The following is a 12,667-nucleotide window of genomic DNA, read 5'->3' on the forward strand; positions in this document are numbered from 1 at the left end:
GTTTATGTTGTTTCCTCAGAGCATACTACCCCAAGGCATCATTGTTTTGAGTTTGAAATGCCTTTAAGTAGTAAAAGAGTCATAGCTAGATGAGGAATCTGGAAACCTGGATTTTATTCTAGGCTTTCCTTCCCACAGTCAGCTCTATGACCTTGGGCTATTTCCTTAACCTCTTTGGTCCTCAGTTTCAAAAAATCTATTGAATGAGCTGTCAGAAGTCATCTTGTGTGATCTTCTATTCCCAAACAAACATTGCCTCTGCAGGTGCCCTAAGAAACTGTCAGTTTCTCAGAACTAGATGATATATAAATTTCCTCTGATTTCTACAATCCTTGGTGTTATCATTTAAATTCAGTAAGTGCTGCATATACAATTTGTTTTCCGATTGAACATTTACCTAATCATTCTTTACAACCAAGAACGATTCTTATTTTGGCCCAGATAAAATTAAAGAAAGAAACTAAGGCCACCACTACATTTCTCCTCATTCTTCAAGTCTCCAAAGAGTTTTTGTCTACTCCTGATTTAATTTCCATGTCCAGGAACCATAAGCAGCCAGCATACTTTTGATGCTTTTCTAGAGTAGATGAGACATTGTGAGTGATTTATTCCTAGATACAAATGGATTGAGGCTAGATCCAGACTCCCAACACCACCTAGTAATATTCCAATGGATAAAAATTACCTTCCTTGCTTTGGAACACTGGTTCAGACTTGGTAATTTTCCTTTGATTCTAAAGATATATTTTACATTAAATATGTGAATAAACAAATAAAAGGCAAGGAGTTTAAATGAAGAAAAGATACATACAATCATCTTTCTATTACTAACTTTATATTTTATCCCAAGATGCTTTTTACACCAAGATGTCTTTTCATCTTTATTCATTTCCATACTTAATGTTTCCCTCTAAATTGAAGTTAGAAAGGTGGGAAGAAACAGAATTGTTAGGGAATTTGACATTTGCTTTTCTTGTGTCAGCTGATTTGGCTCTCTCATAATCATTTTTGTCAGAAATTAGTTATCAGGGTTACAGGAGGAGTTTTATAATCAGAATATGCTGACATGATGATAAGAAAAAGAGTTAAATTCCAAATTTCCTTTCCTTTTCCTGAGACTGCAGTCTCAATTAACTCATTTGTCATTTTCTTTTTTTTTTTTTAATCTCCAGGAAGTTTTCTTCAAGCTTCCTGTTTCTGCCAAATTAGCACTTGCAAATATTCCACTATCACTTTTCTTTTTTTTTAAATTTTTTTTAATTAAAACATAGCAGTGTACATTAATACTATCATGGGGTACAGTGTACTGTTTCTATATACAATTTGAATTTGGTTAACATAGCCTTCATGTCTTTTTCTTAGTTATTGTGTTAAGACATTTATATTCTACATTTAGAGAGATTCACACGTACTCTTATAGGATGAACCATAGGTGTGATCCCACCAATCACCCTCCCTCCACCCACTCTCCCCCCTCTCCTCCTCTCTCTCTCCCCTCTCCCCATATTCCTGGGCTAGAATTGGGTTATAGCTTTCCTATGGAAGCTATAAATTAGTTTCATAGTAGGGCTGAGTACATTGGATACTTTTTCTTCCATTATCTAGCTTTCTGATGTTATATACCATAATATTAGAGAGGCACAGTCAAAAAAACAGAAGCCTTATAATATCATGGAAGAATACAGTGCATATATTTATAAATATGCAAACCATAAGTTAAATTTAGTTAATAAAATACAGGTAGAAACACTAATGCCTCACTCCTCAGTTGTTGAAGGTCACTGGATATCCTTTCTTCCTTGATTTGATAGCTTAATCAGAGAAAACATACACTTTGCTTCTTGGTGTGAAGAGAAATATAATAAAAAGACAACTTATTTATATCTATTAAAAATCTTATTTGAATACTTTCTAGTGGCATCATTAAAAATAAATGTAATCTTAGCTTTGGAAGTTGCCAATGATACTTGTATCCTTGCATCTTAGCAATCATTAACCTGTGCTCTAAATACAAGGCATGTTGTAACTCCTAAGAAAAGATTTGGGAGTAAGCCTGGACGGTGCAGAGAAAGGAGGCTGAGTAACAACACTAACACTAATTGGGGCAGGCCCTCCCTTAGCTGGAAGCTGTCTGCAGCAAAATGGGAGGGAGGCAAAAACCCAAATTTGAGGCAAATTAGGGTCAATGTTATCCAAAGGGTGTGGAATGAGGAGGGAAATCAAGGCCTGAGAGTAGGGAAATTTTCAGGATAGTTGAGATCAAGTCATTATTTTCAAAGAACTGGGCAAGATGATAGAGATGATTCAGCAAGCAGTCATCAGTCCCTGGAAAGAGGCCAGCAGAACTAAGCAAAAGATATAGGCCTGGGCCCCATTTTCAACAGAGACAGAGGAAGAATAGAACTTCTAAATTGGAGTCAATTAAACAGCCAACATCAGATGGTGGGGAAAGAGGTGAGAGATAAAGCCCGAAGCTTACAAAGGCTCCCAGGAGCCCAAATCAATTCTAAAAGTATAGCAATTTCCAGACTCTTACTCACTAACAGAAAATGGTTCTCACTGGGCCAGGGCCGTGTCAGAGCTGAGACTTTCTAGGCTGACACCAGTAAGTGCAGCTAAGACAGGGCTGAGAAAGGAGGCTGAGTAACACTAACACAAATTCGGGCAGGCCCTCCCTAGCTGAAAGCTGATCTACACCAAAATTGAGAGAGGTAGATAAGGACTTTCTATAGCCTCTGTACAGGAACATGTATGCTACTTTATTTTCTCCATTACCCCTGTCAGATAGCCAGGAGGGTACTATGCTACTTTTACATACAAATGACTATGAGTCAAAAATGAATAGGATAAGTTACTTTCCAGAAGGCAAACATTCTGGAGAAATAAAATCTAGGCCACCTAGATTTGAGACCTGCTCTTATGAACTGATTTCTTGCAGAGTAGCTCCACTGTTAGGATTTTTTTTTTCTGACACCTTAGTAGCTAAAGTGACTGGCTGGCAGGGATTGTGATATCATATTCATTTTGTAAAGCTTCATAACTCCCAAGTATTCTGTTGACCATCAAAACAGGAAACAAGTGTTCCTGAATTGCTATTCAAATGACATACCAGCAAAGTCAGTATTTAATGTTTCACAGTAGTTAATGTCCTTGGTAAGGTTACAGGGCATTAAATAGGCAAAAACAAAAAAAAAGCAACTATTGACTATTAGGTGTATATGTATATATATGTGTGTATTCACATGGTTTTGAACACAATTCTATGAAATTTGACAAGTTTTTAAACACTTATACAAACATCAAATTTTCTAAGGGCATTTTTAAAAATCAAAACACCCTTAAAGGGTACCATAACCAAAGCAAACAGCCTTCAGAATGGGAGATTTTTGCATATTAAAAATCTGAGAAAGGCCTAATAACTAAAATCTACAGAGAACTCAGATTAATCAACAAGAACCCCATTTATAAGTGGGCAAAAGACTTGAACAGAAATATCTCTGAAAATGACAGACAATGGTGGGTGCATCACACAGAAACACACAACAAACACATGAAAAAAAATGCTCATTGCCTCTAATCATCAGAGAAATGCAAATTAAAACCACCCTGAGATATCACCTAACTCTAGTGAGATTAGCCCACATCACAAAGTCCCAAATCTGCAGATGATCACCTGGATGTGGAGAGAAAGGAACACTTACACTGCTGGTGGGATTGCAAACCAACACAACCTTCATGGAAAGAAGTAAAGAATTCTCAAAGAACTAAAAGTCAATCTTCCATTTGATCCCACAGACCCATTACTAGGTATCTACCCAGATAAACAAAAAGCATTTTACCACAAAGACATTTATTTACACCAGAATGTTTATTGTAACTCAATTCATAATTTCCAAGTCTTAGAAGCAACCTAAATGCCCATCAACCTATGAATGGATTAACAAACTGTGGTATATGTATAACATGAAGTACTATTTAGCCACAAGAAAATATGGAGACATTACATCTTTTGTGTTTACCTGGAGGGAGTTGAAACACATTCTTCTTAGTAAAGTATCTCAAGAATGGAAAAAAAGTATCCAATGTACTCAATACTAATATGAAACCAATATATAAACAATTACATGCCCACAAGAAAGAGAAGACACAAATACAGTTTAGCAAAGAGGAGGAAAGAAAAGATAGAGGGGATGGTGGAGGAAGGAAGGCAATTGGTAGGATCTCATCCAATGTGCACAATGAGAGGGTGTTTGCATGACCCCTGGGTGAAGGCTCAACTACAACTTGAACTTTACCTTGGAAGTGAGAACAATATAACCTAAAAATGTGTAATCTCATATTAAGTTGAAATAAAAAAAAAAACACTCTTAGAAAACTGACTTGAAAAGTTATATGGGAAAGGTGGCATATTGTACAGAACATCACTGTGCTATAAAGATTGCACTCTGTGAAACAGAGGCCATCAAGACTGTTTTCTCCCAAATCCTGTTTTTATTTTGCTAAAAGTAATTTATGAACTCTGAATTCCCCTCCAGACAACCAAAGATTCAACAACAGGAAATCAGAACTGAGATTCTCAGGAAATCTAAATGAGCTGGAAAATACAATTAACAACATCAGGGTCCACTCCCCAGATACTTTCTGGAAGTAAGAATTATTATCAAACAGGCATGAAGATAGACAACAGAGGTCAGCTCTGTTTTTCATTCATTCACACTCCCGCCACAGTGGCAGAGCAATTATACACCAAGCACTGTGCTAGATAGCAGGGTACAAAGGCAAATTAGATACTATCTCGTGTAGCTCACGTTCTGGTTAGAGGATTAGAAACTATTAAATATTAATATTAAATATTAAATTTTAAATATTAACAGTACAGTGTAAAAGGAACAGTACAGTCTGATAAAAGGAATCAGCAGCAAAGAGAGCTCAGAGAAAAGAACAACTAAAAAAAAGAAAAAGAAAAGAAAAGAAAAGAACAACTAATTTTACCTGCATTGTGAAAAAGATGAGCATCCTCGAGCAGTGATGGTTTTGGGGCCACCGCTGCTCCTAATAATATCAAGTTGTGGGATAGTAAAAAATATATTTGGCCTCTGTCCCTGATTACCAGCACAAAATACCTAAAACCTGTGGAATTTCCTGAGTAATAGAAATGTCTTTTATTATTATTATTATTATTATTTTACAGTTTTTGGCTGGGGCTGGGTTCAAACCCAGCTGGTGCCCTACTCCTTTGAGCCACAGGCACTGCCCAGAAATGTCTTTTATTAGACATAATGAGTCTCTTTCAACCACACCAAGGTTTACCCTAATGAGATGACTTTTGCTGGATGGGAACTGGTAGCCAGGAAGGGCTAGAAATTTCAGCCTCATCCCTGACCTCCAGGGATGAGAGAGGGGTTGGAGATTGAGTCAGTCACCAATGGCCAGTGATTTGGTCAGTCATTCCTACACAACGAAACCTCCATTAAAAAACCTAAACAAAAGGGTTCAATGAGCTTCCTAATTGCCACATAAATTTGGTGCCAGGAGGGTGGCATGCATGCCTGGACAGTGCAAGGAGGCTCCACAAATCCCTACCTCATACCTAGCCCTATGAAGCTCTTCCATTGGCTTTTCCTGACTTGTTTATTATAATAAACTGATATAGTAAGTAATGTGTTTGTCTGAGTTCCTTGAGTCATTCTGGAGAATTGCTGAATATGATGGGGAGTCATGGGAACCCGAGAATTATAGCTGGTCAGAAGTACTGGGACTTTTTACTGGTTTCTGAAGCAGGGGAAGCCTTGCAGGACTGGGCCCTTAACCTACAGGGTCTGCACTTAATTATGGATGGTTAGTGTCATCATTGCATTGGATTGTTGAATACTCGGTTGGTGTCGGAGAATCTGCGATTTGGAGAACTGCCTGATGTCAGAAAACATCTAAAACAAACCAACCTTCTTTGTAACCATTTCTTTACCACTCATATAGCCCACCTTTTGGTAAAGGCCTAAGTCTTTTAGGAAGCTAATCAAAATAAAGTTGTCAGACTGTGGCAGACACTAATTGTTTCCCAGCACTCATTCTCCTATTTTTTCTCTTAGTAATAAAAGTCATGAGTGTTAGACTAGAGACACATTTTTAAGACTTCTTACAGATTGGGTGTGAAACAATAATTGAAATTTAGACAATGATAGGCAAAAAGTAATGTGTACAACCTTTGGAGCATGTTTTAACAAAAAAAATCACATGTCCTCTTCTTTCCTTCCTCCCAACCAACCAGCAGGATGTAGTCCAGATGTGATAGTGGGAGCTGTATTTGACCACATAGATAAGGTCAACACAGTATAACAGAAGATAGCAAAGCAACAAGTTAAAAGAACCCTGGGCTTTAGGTGACCTCTTGCAGCAGTGTTGCTGCCTGCCCACTTTTGGTCTTTTGACTGAGCCATCATATTTTGAGATCCCTTGATTATAGCAGCTTACCCTGAACCATAAATAATACAGAAACAAATTTTCATTAAAGTGCTAATTGATATTACTTAAACATCCTTATTATTCTTCCCAAGGATATTTGCACATGGAATCCAAAAATCAAAGAATGCACAAAATCCAAGGGGAAATATACTGCTGTGTTTCAAAGTGTGACATCCCACAGAATTTTGTACTTCGTTTGGTTTGGTTTGGTTTCACTTCCCTTTAAGTCCTAGCATAGCTGCAATTGCCTACTCCATCACTCCTTTAAGTTCAGCCCTGACTAACCCTTCTCACATGTCTGTTTCTCACCTTAGTATGTGATTTCCTTAGGAGCAAGAACTGTGCTAACTTCCCACTGTAGATCTAGTTCCAAGAACATTGCACATGTTCAATAAATGTTGAATGTAACTATATTAGGTCCACATGTAACATTTTTCTAATAATGTAAATAACTAAGTGATGAGGATTAATAATGGCAATATAGGCTGATTTAAACTACACGTCAGGTAGTATGTTCAATGATTACTCATGTTCTTTAGCCCTCACAATAATTCCATGATGCATAAACTACTACTACTGGCATTCCCATCTCACAGAAGAGAAAACTGAGACTCAGAAAAGTTAAATAACTTTCTTCAGATTTGACATTTAGGAAATAACAAGTTCACATAATGAATTTGTTATTGGACTAATGGATATCTGAACCTAGGATTGCTTGACACCAAAAAGCACTTTATTAGCTACAATGTAGTCTGCCACATTATCTTCAGGAAATTCATTGCCTGGCAATGTGTAGAATGGCAAGGGGAAAAATCGCCCTGGGATTAAGAATCAGTTACATTCTGCACAGCTAAGGGTACCACAACTAAAACAAACAGATATCCTTCAGAATAGGAGAAGATTTTTGCATGTTACAAATCTCACAAAGGGCTGATAACTAGAACCTATAGAGAACTCAAACTAATCAATAATAAAAGAGCAAACAACCTCACTTATAAGTGGGCAAGAGACTTGAACAGAAATATCTCTGACAATGACAGATGAATGGCCAACAAATACATGAAAAAAATGCTCATTGCCTCTCCTCTAATCATCTGAGAAATACAAATCAAAACCACTCTGAGATGTCATCTAACTCCAGTGAGATTAGCCCACATCACAAAGTCTCAAACCTGCAGATGCTGATATGGGTGTGGAGAGAAGGGAACACTTCTACACTGCTGGTGAGATTGCAAACTAATATAGTCTTTATGGAAAGAAATATGGAGAATTCTTAAAGAACTAAAAGTCGATCTTCCATTGAATCCCAGAAGCCCATTACTAGGTATCTACCTAGAAGAACAAAAATCAGTTTATTACAACGACATTTGCACCAAAATGTTTATTGCAGTTCAATTCACAATTGCCAAGTCAGGGAAACAACCTAAATGCCCATCAACCCATGAATGGATTAACAAACTGTGGCATATGTATACCGTGGAGTACTATTCAGCCATAAGAAAAGATACAGACTTTACATAGTTTGTGTTTACCTGGATGGAGTTGAAACACATTCTTCTTAGTAAAGTATCTCAAGAATGGAAAAAAAGTATCCAATGTACTCAATACTAATGAGTACTATGAAACCAACATATAAACAATTATATGCCCATGTGAATGATAAAACACAAATATAGTCTATCAAGGGGCAGGGAAGAGAAGGGATGGGAAGAGGGGAGGATCCCTATCTGACTGGCAGGATCTCATCTAATGTGCACAATGTAAGGGTTTTCAACATGACCCCTGGGTGAAGGGCTCAAGTACAAGTTGAACTTTTCCTTAGAATCGAAACCAATGTAACTTAAACATTTGTACCCCCATATTAAGTTGAAATAAAAAAAGAACTACAGATAATTAAGCTAACCTAAATTATGTCAGTTGCTAAGTCAGTACAAATTACATTGTGCTTATTATAAACTTTTGCTAGTTTCTTGACCAATGAATGCTTTCACTTTGAAAATTGGTACACAGGGAAAATATTTAATCTAGTCTGAACATTGGCACAGTTACCTAAAAACTTAAGAGAACTACTGTGTCGTGATTAAAGGGGGACTGTTATGTTGTAAAAATATTAGAGTACAATGGAAGAAAATCTTATAGACATGAAATAGACTGTACAAGATCAGTTCACATGTAGTGAATTCTCAAGCAATTTATTTGTCAATTGTCTTTCTAAATTTGCTATTGTAAGAGTATTCAAAAATACATAAAAGTAGAATTGGAGTAATGAAATTGCATGTATCCAGTAACTATGTTTGGCAATTATGGAGATAACAAAATATTTATTAATGTATCATATCATGAGAACTGATATTCCTACTCTCAAAAGTCAGGAAGTATCATATACATAGAATCTTTTCTTTTCTTTCTTTCTTTCTTTCTTTATTTTTCTTGAGCCAGACTCTCACTCTGTCACCCTTGGTAGAGTCCTCTGGTGTCATAGCTCACATCAACCTCAGTCTCTTGGGCTCAAGTGATCATCTTGCCTCAACCTCCAGAATAGCTGGGACTACAGGTGTTTGCCCAATGCCTGGCTGGTTTTTCAATTTTTAGTAGAGATAGGGTCTCGGTCTTGCTCAGGCTGGTCTTAAACTCCTGAACTCAAGTGATCCTCCTGCTTCAGCCTCCCACAGTGCTAGGATTATAGGCATGAGCCACCACATGCAGTCATATTCACAGAATCTTAAACTAACCTAAAAAGTCTAGTCTAACTCCCTTTTTTATAAACAAGGAAACCAAGGCCCTGAAAGGAGGGAAAATCTATCCAAAGTCATTTAGTTAGATAGTGACAGAGCCTTACACTAGATCATATTGCCATTTAATATTAAATGCTCTTTAATTTATGTAAATCATTTGAAAATAATTAATGGAACATGGTAAGACTACTTTCTCCATAAATACATTAAAACAAGATATCCTCTAGCATGACTAGACACTATGTATTAGACTTTTCTACATAATTTTTTCCCAGCAATAGAAATTACAAAGCAGATCTTTTCCATTTGCCTCCTTTAGTGCTGAGAACGTATTATAAAATAAACAGTTCTTCAATCAAAAGAGAAACAATCATATAAAACTTTACGGTAATAGCATGGTCTTTCCTGGTGTGACCTTGATAATGCTGAGACAGGAACAAACACATACTGAACTTGTTAAGGAACTATTAACAAGAAACCAGAGTGTACATATGTGTGTCCTTGGATTGAGCCTTAATAAAATTAGAAAGTTAAGTAAGTCGCAGCTGGAGACCGGGCAATCAGCAGAAAATTCCTAACAGCCAGGACACACCATAATTTCAAGAAAAATAAAGATCAAAAAATATTAATATTCTTAGGTCATTATGTTATGAGTGGCATGTGGGTTTTAAAATCCTTAAATGGGTTACTAAACAGAATTTTAAAGTTATTTCATCTATGAATCTTTAATTTAGAAGAAAACTACAGATTTTATGGATCATATTCACTGAATATTAGCATTGACTTTAAAGTGGCTATGTTGCCAAAAGAGAGACAAGCTGCATCTTTTATAGAAATATTGAGGTGATCTAGTAAACTATCTTAAATTGGCAGTGTATCTTTGAAGAAATGTTTTAGCTCTTTCCTCATACTAAGACCTACTATCTCCCCAGGTTATTGCCATTTACTGTTTCATTCAGTCACTTACTCAATGAATAGTTATTGAGTTTGCTGCCAGGTAACTGGGATATAGCAATGAACAAAGAGAGAAATTCCTACACTGGTTGAGTTTACATTGTAGTAATGGAGACAGATCATAAACAAATGAACAAGCAAAAATATTTTAGGTAATGATAATACCATATTTTAAAATCCCAATATGAGGCTAGTGACTGGTGGAGTGAGGCGAAGAAGATATTTTAGGTAGGATGATCAGGAATGGCCTCTGATGAAGGACACATGAAGAAAACTGAGCAGCAAGTATTTCAGGCAGATAGACTAACAACTGCAATGGTCCAGAAGAGAGACTGTAACTGGCAGGTTGTGGCAAAGAGGCCTGCATTGCTGGGGCAGAGTAAACAAGGAGGAAAGTATTAACAAAAGGAACAAAGGTCAGAGATGCAGAAGGGACAGTTTGTGTGCTGCCTTATGGGCCATTATATTTATTTATTTTATTATTGGGGATTCATTGAGGGTACAAAGAACCAGGTTACATTGATTGCATTTTAAATACTTTGGCTTTTACTTTGAGTGAGATGGGGGAGCCTTTGGAAGTCTAGGATCAGAGAGATGAATGATCTTAGTCAGGTTTTAGAGATTCCCCTGGCTGCTGAGCATACAATAAACTGCATGGGTGCAAAATGGAAGCAGAGAGTGACTCAAGAAGCTCCTGCTGGCTCGGTCCCTGTGGCTCAAGTGGCTAAGGCACCAGCCACATAGACCTAAGGTGGTGGGTTTGAATCCAGCCCGGGCCTGTCAAACAACAATGATGACTGCAACCAAAAAATAGCCAGGCATTGTGGCAGGCGCCTGTGGTCCCAGCTACTTGGGACGCTGAGGCAGGAAACTTGCTTGAGCCTAGGAGTTGGAGGTTGCTGTGAGCTGTGATGCCACCACACTCTACCCAGGGAAACAGCTTGAGGCTCTGTCTCAAAAAAAAAAAAGAAGAAGAAGCAGCTCCTGCTATTTTTGCATCAAGAGAGGATGGTGGCTTGCACTGTGATGGTAAAAAGTGCTATATTCTGAATATAGCTTTAACTTGGGTCTGGTGTGATTTTTCTAAAGGATTAGATGTAGGTTATATGAGAGAGGGTAATCAAAAATGATACTAAGCATTCTAGTCTAAGCAACAAAGTAAATGGTGATGCCATTCTTTGAAATGAGGCACACTAGAGGAGTAGGCTTGGTAAGAGATTAAAGAATTCTATTTAAAGAATTTAAGAATTCTATTCTGTTTGAACTGCTTATTAAACTTCTAAGCACAGACACAGAGTAGACAGTGAATACATAGTCACAGGACAATTTTGAGCTAAAGATAAACATTTGAGAGTTAGGCTGCAATAAACATTCTGGTGCAAATGTCTTTGTTGTAAAATGATTTTTGTTCATCTGGATAGATACCTAGTAATGATATTGCAGGATCAAATGGTAGGTCACCTTTTAGTTCCCTGAGAATTCTCCATACTTCTTTCCAAAAAGGCTGTATTAGTTTGCAGTCCCACCAGCAGTGTAGAAGTGATCTTTTCTCTCCACATTCAGGCCAACATCTGCAGTTTGGGGGTTTTGTGATGTGGGATAATCTTACTGGAGGTAGATGATACCTCAAAGTGGTTTTGACCTGCATCTCTCTGATGACTATGATGATAATGAGCATTTTTTCATGTGTTTGTAGGACATGCACCTGTCATCTTCAGAGAAGTTTCTGTTCAAGTCTCTCTCTCTCTTTTTTTTTTTTATTGAGAAAGTCTCCAGTTGTCACCCTGGGTAGAGTGCCATGGCATCACAGCTCACAACAACCTCAAACTCTTGGGCTTAAGCGATTCTCCTGCCTCAAACTCCCAAATAGTTGGGACTACAGGCACTCGCCACACCTGGCTATTTTTTTTTTTTTTTTTTTTTTTTGGTGACCAAGTCTCACTATGTCACCCTCACTAGAGTGCTGTAACACCACAGCTCACAGCAACCTCCAACTCTTGGGCTTAAGCAATTCTTTTGCCTCAGCCTCCCAAGTATCTGGGACTGCAGGCACCCGCCACAAAGCCCGGCTATTTTTTGTTACAGTTGTCATTGTTATTTAGCTGGCCTGGGCTGGGTTCAAATAGCCAGCCTCAGTATATGTGGCCGGCACCCTACCGCCAGCCTCAGTGTATGTGGCCAGCACCCTAACCACTGACCTAAGGGCATTGCCCTCTGTTCAAGTTTCTTGCCCACAGAAAAATGGGGTTGCTTGTCTTTTTCTTATTGATTAGTTTGAGTTCTCTGTGGTTCTAGTTATCAGACCTTTCTTGGAAACAACCTGCAGCTCAGCACCTATGGCTCAAGCGGCTAAGGCGCCAGCCACATATACCTAAGGTGGCGGGTTCAAATCCAGCCTGGGCCCACCAAACAACAATAATGGCTGCAACCAAAAAATAGCCGGGCATTGTGGCAGGCGCCTGTGGTCACAGCTACTTGGGAGGCTGAGGCAGGAGACTCACTTGAACCCAGGAGTT

Source organism: Otolemur garnettii, unplaced genomic scaffold (assembly GCF_000181295.1).
Source record: "Otolemur garnettii isolate 467f Iridium unplaced genomic scaffold, OtoGar3 scaffold00230, whole genome shotgun sequence".
Taxonomy (NCBI): domain Eukaryota; kingdom Metazoa; phylum Chordata; class Mammalia; order Primates; family Galagidae; genus Otolemur; species Otolemur garnettii.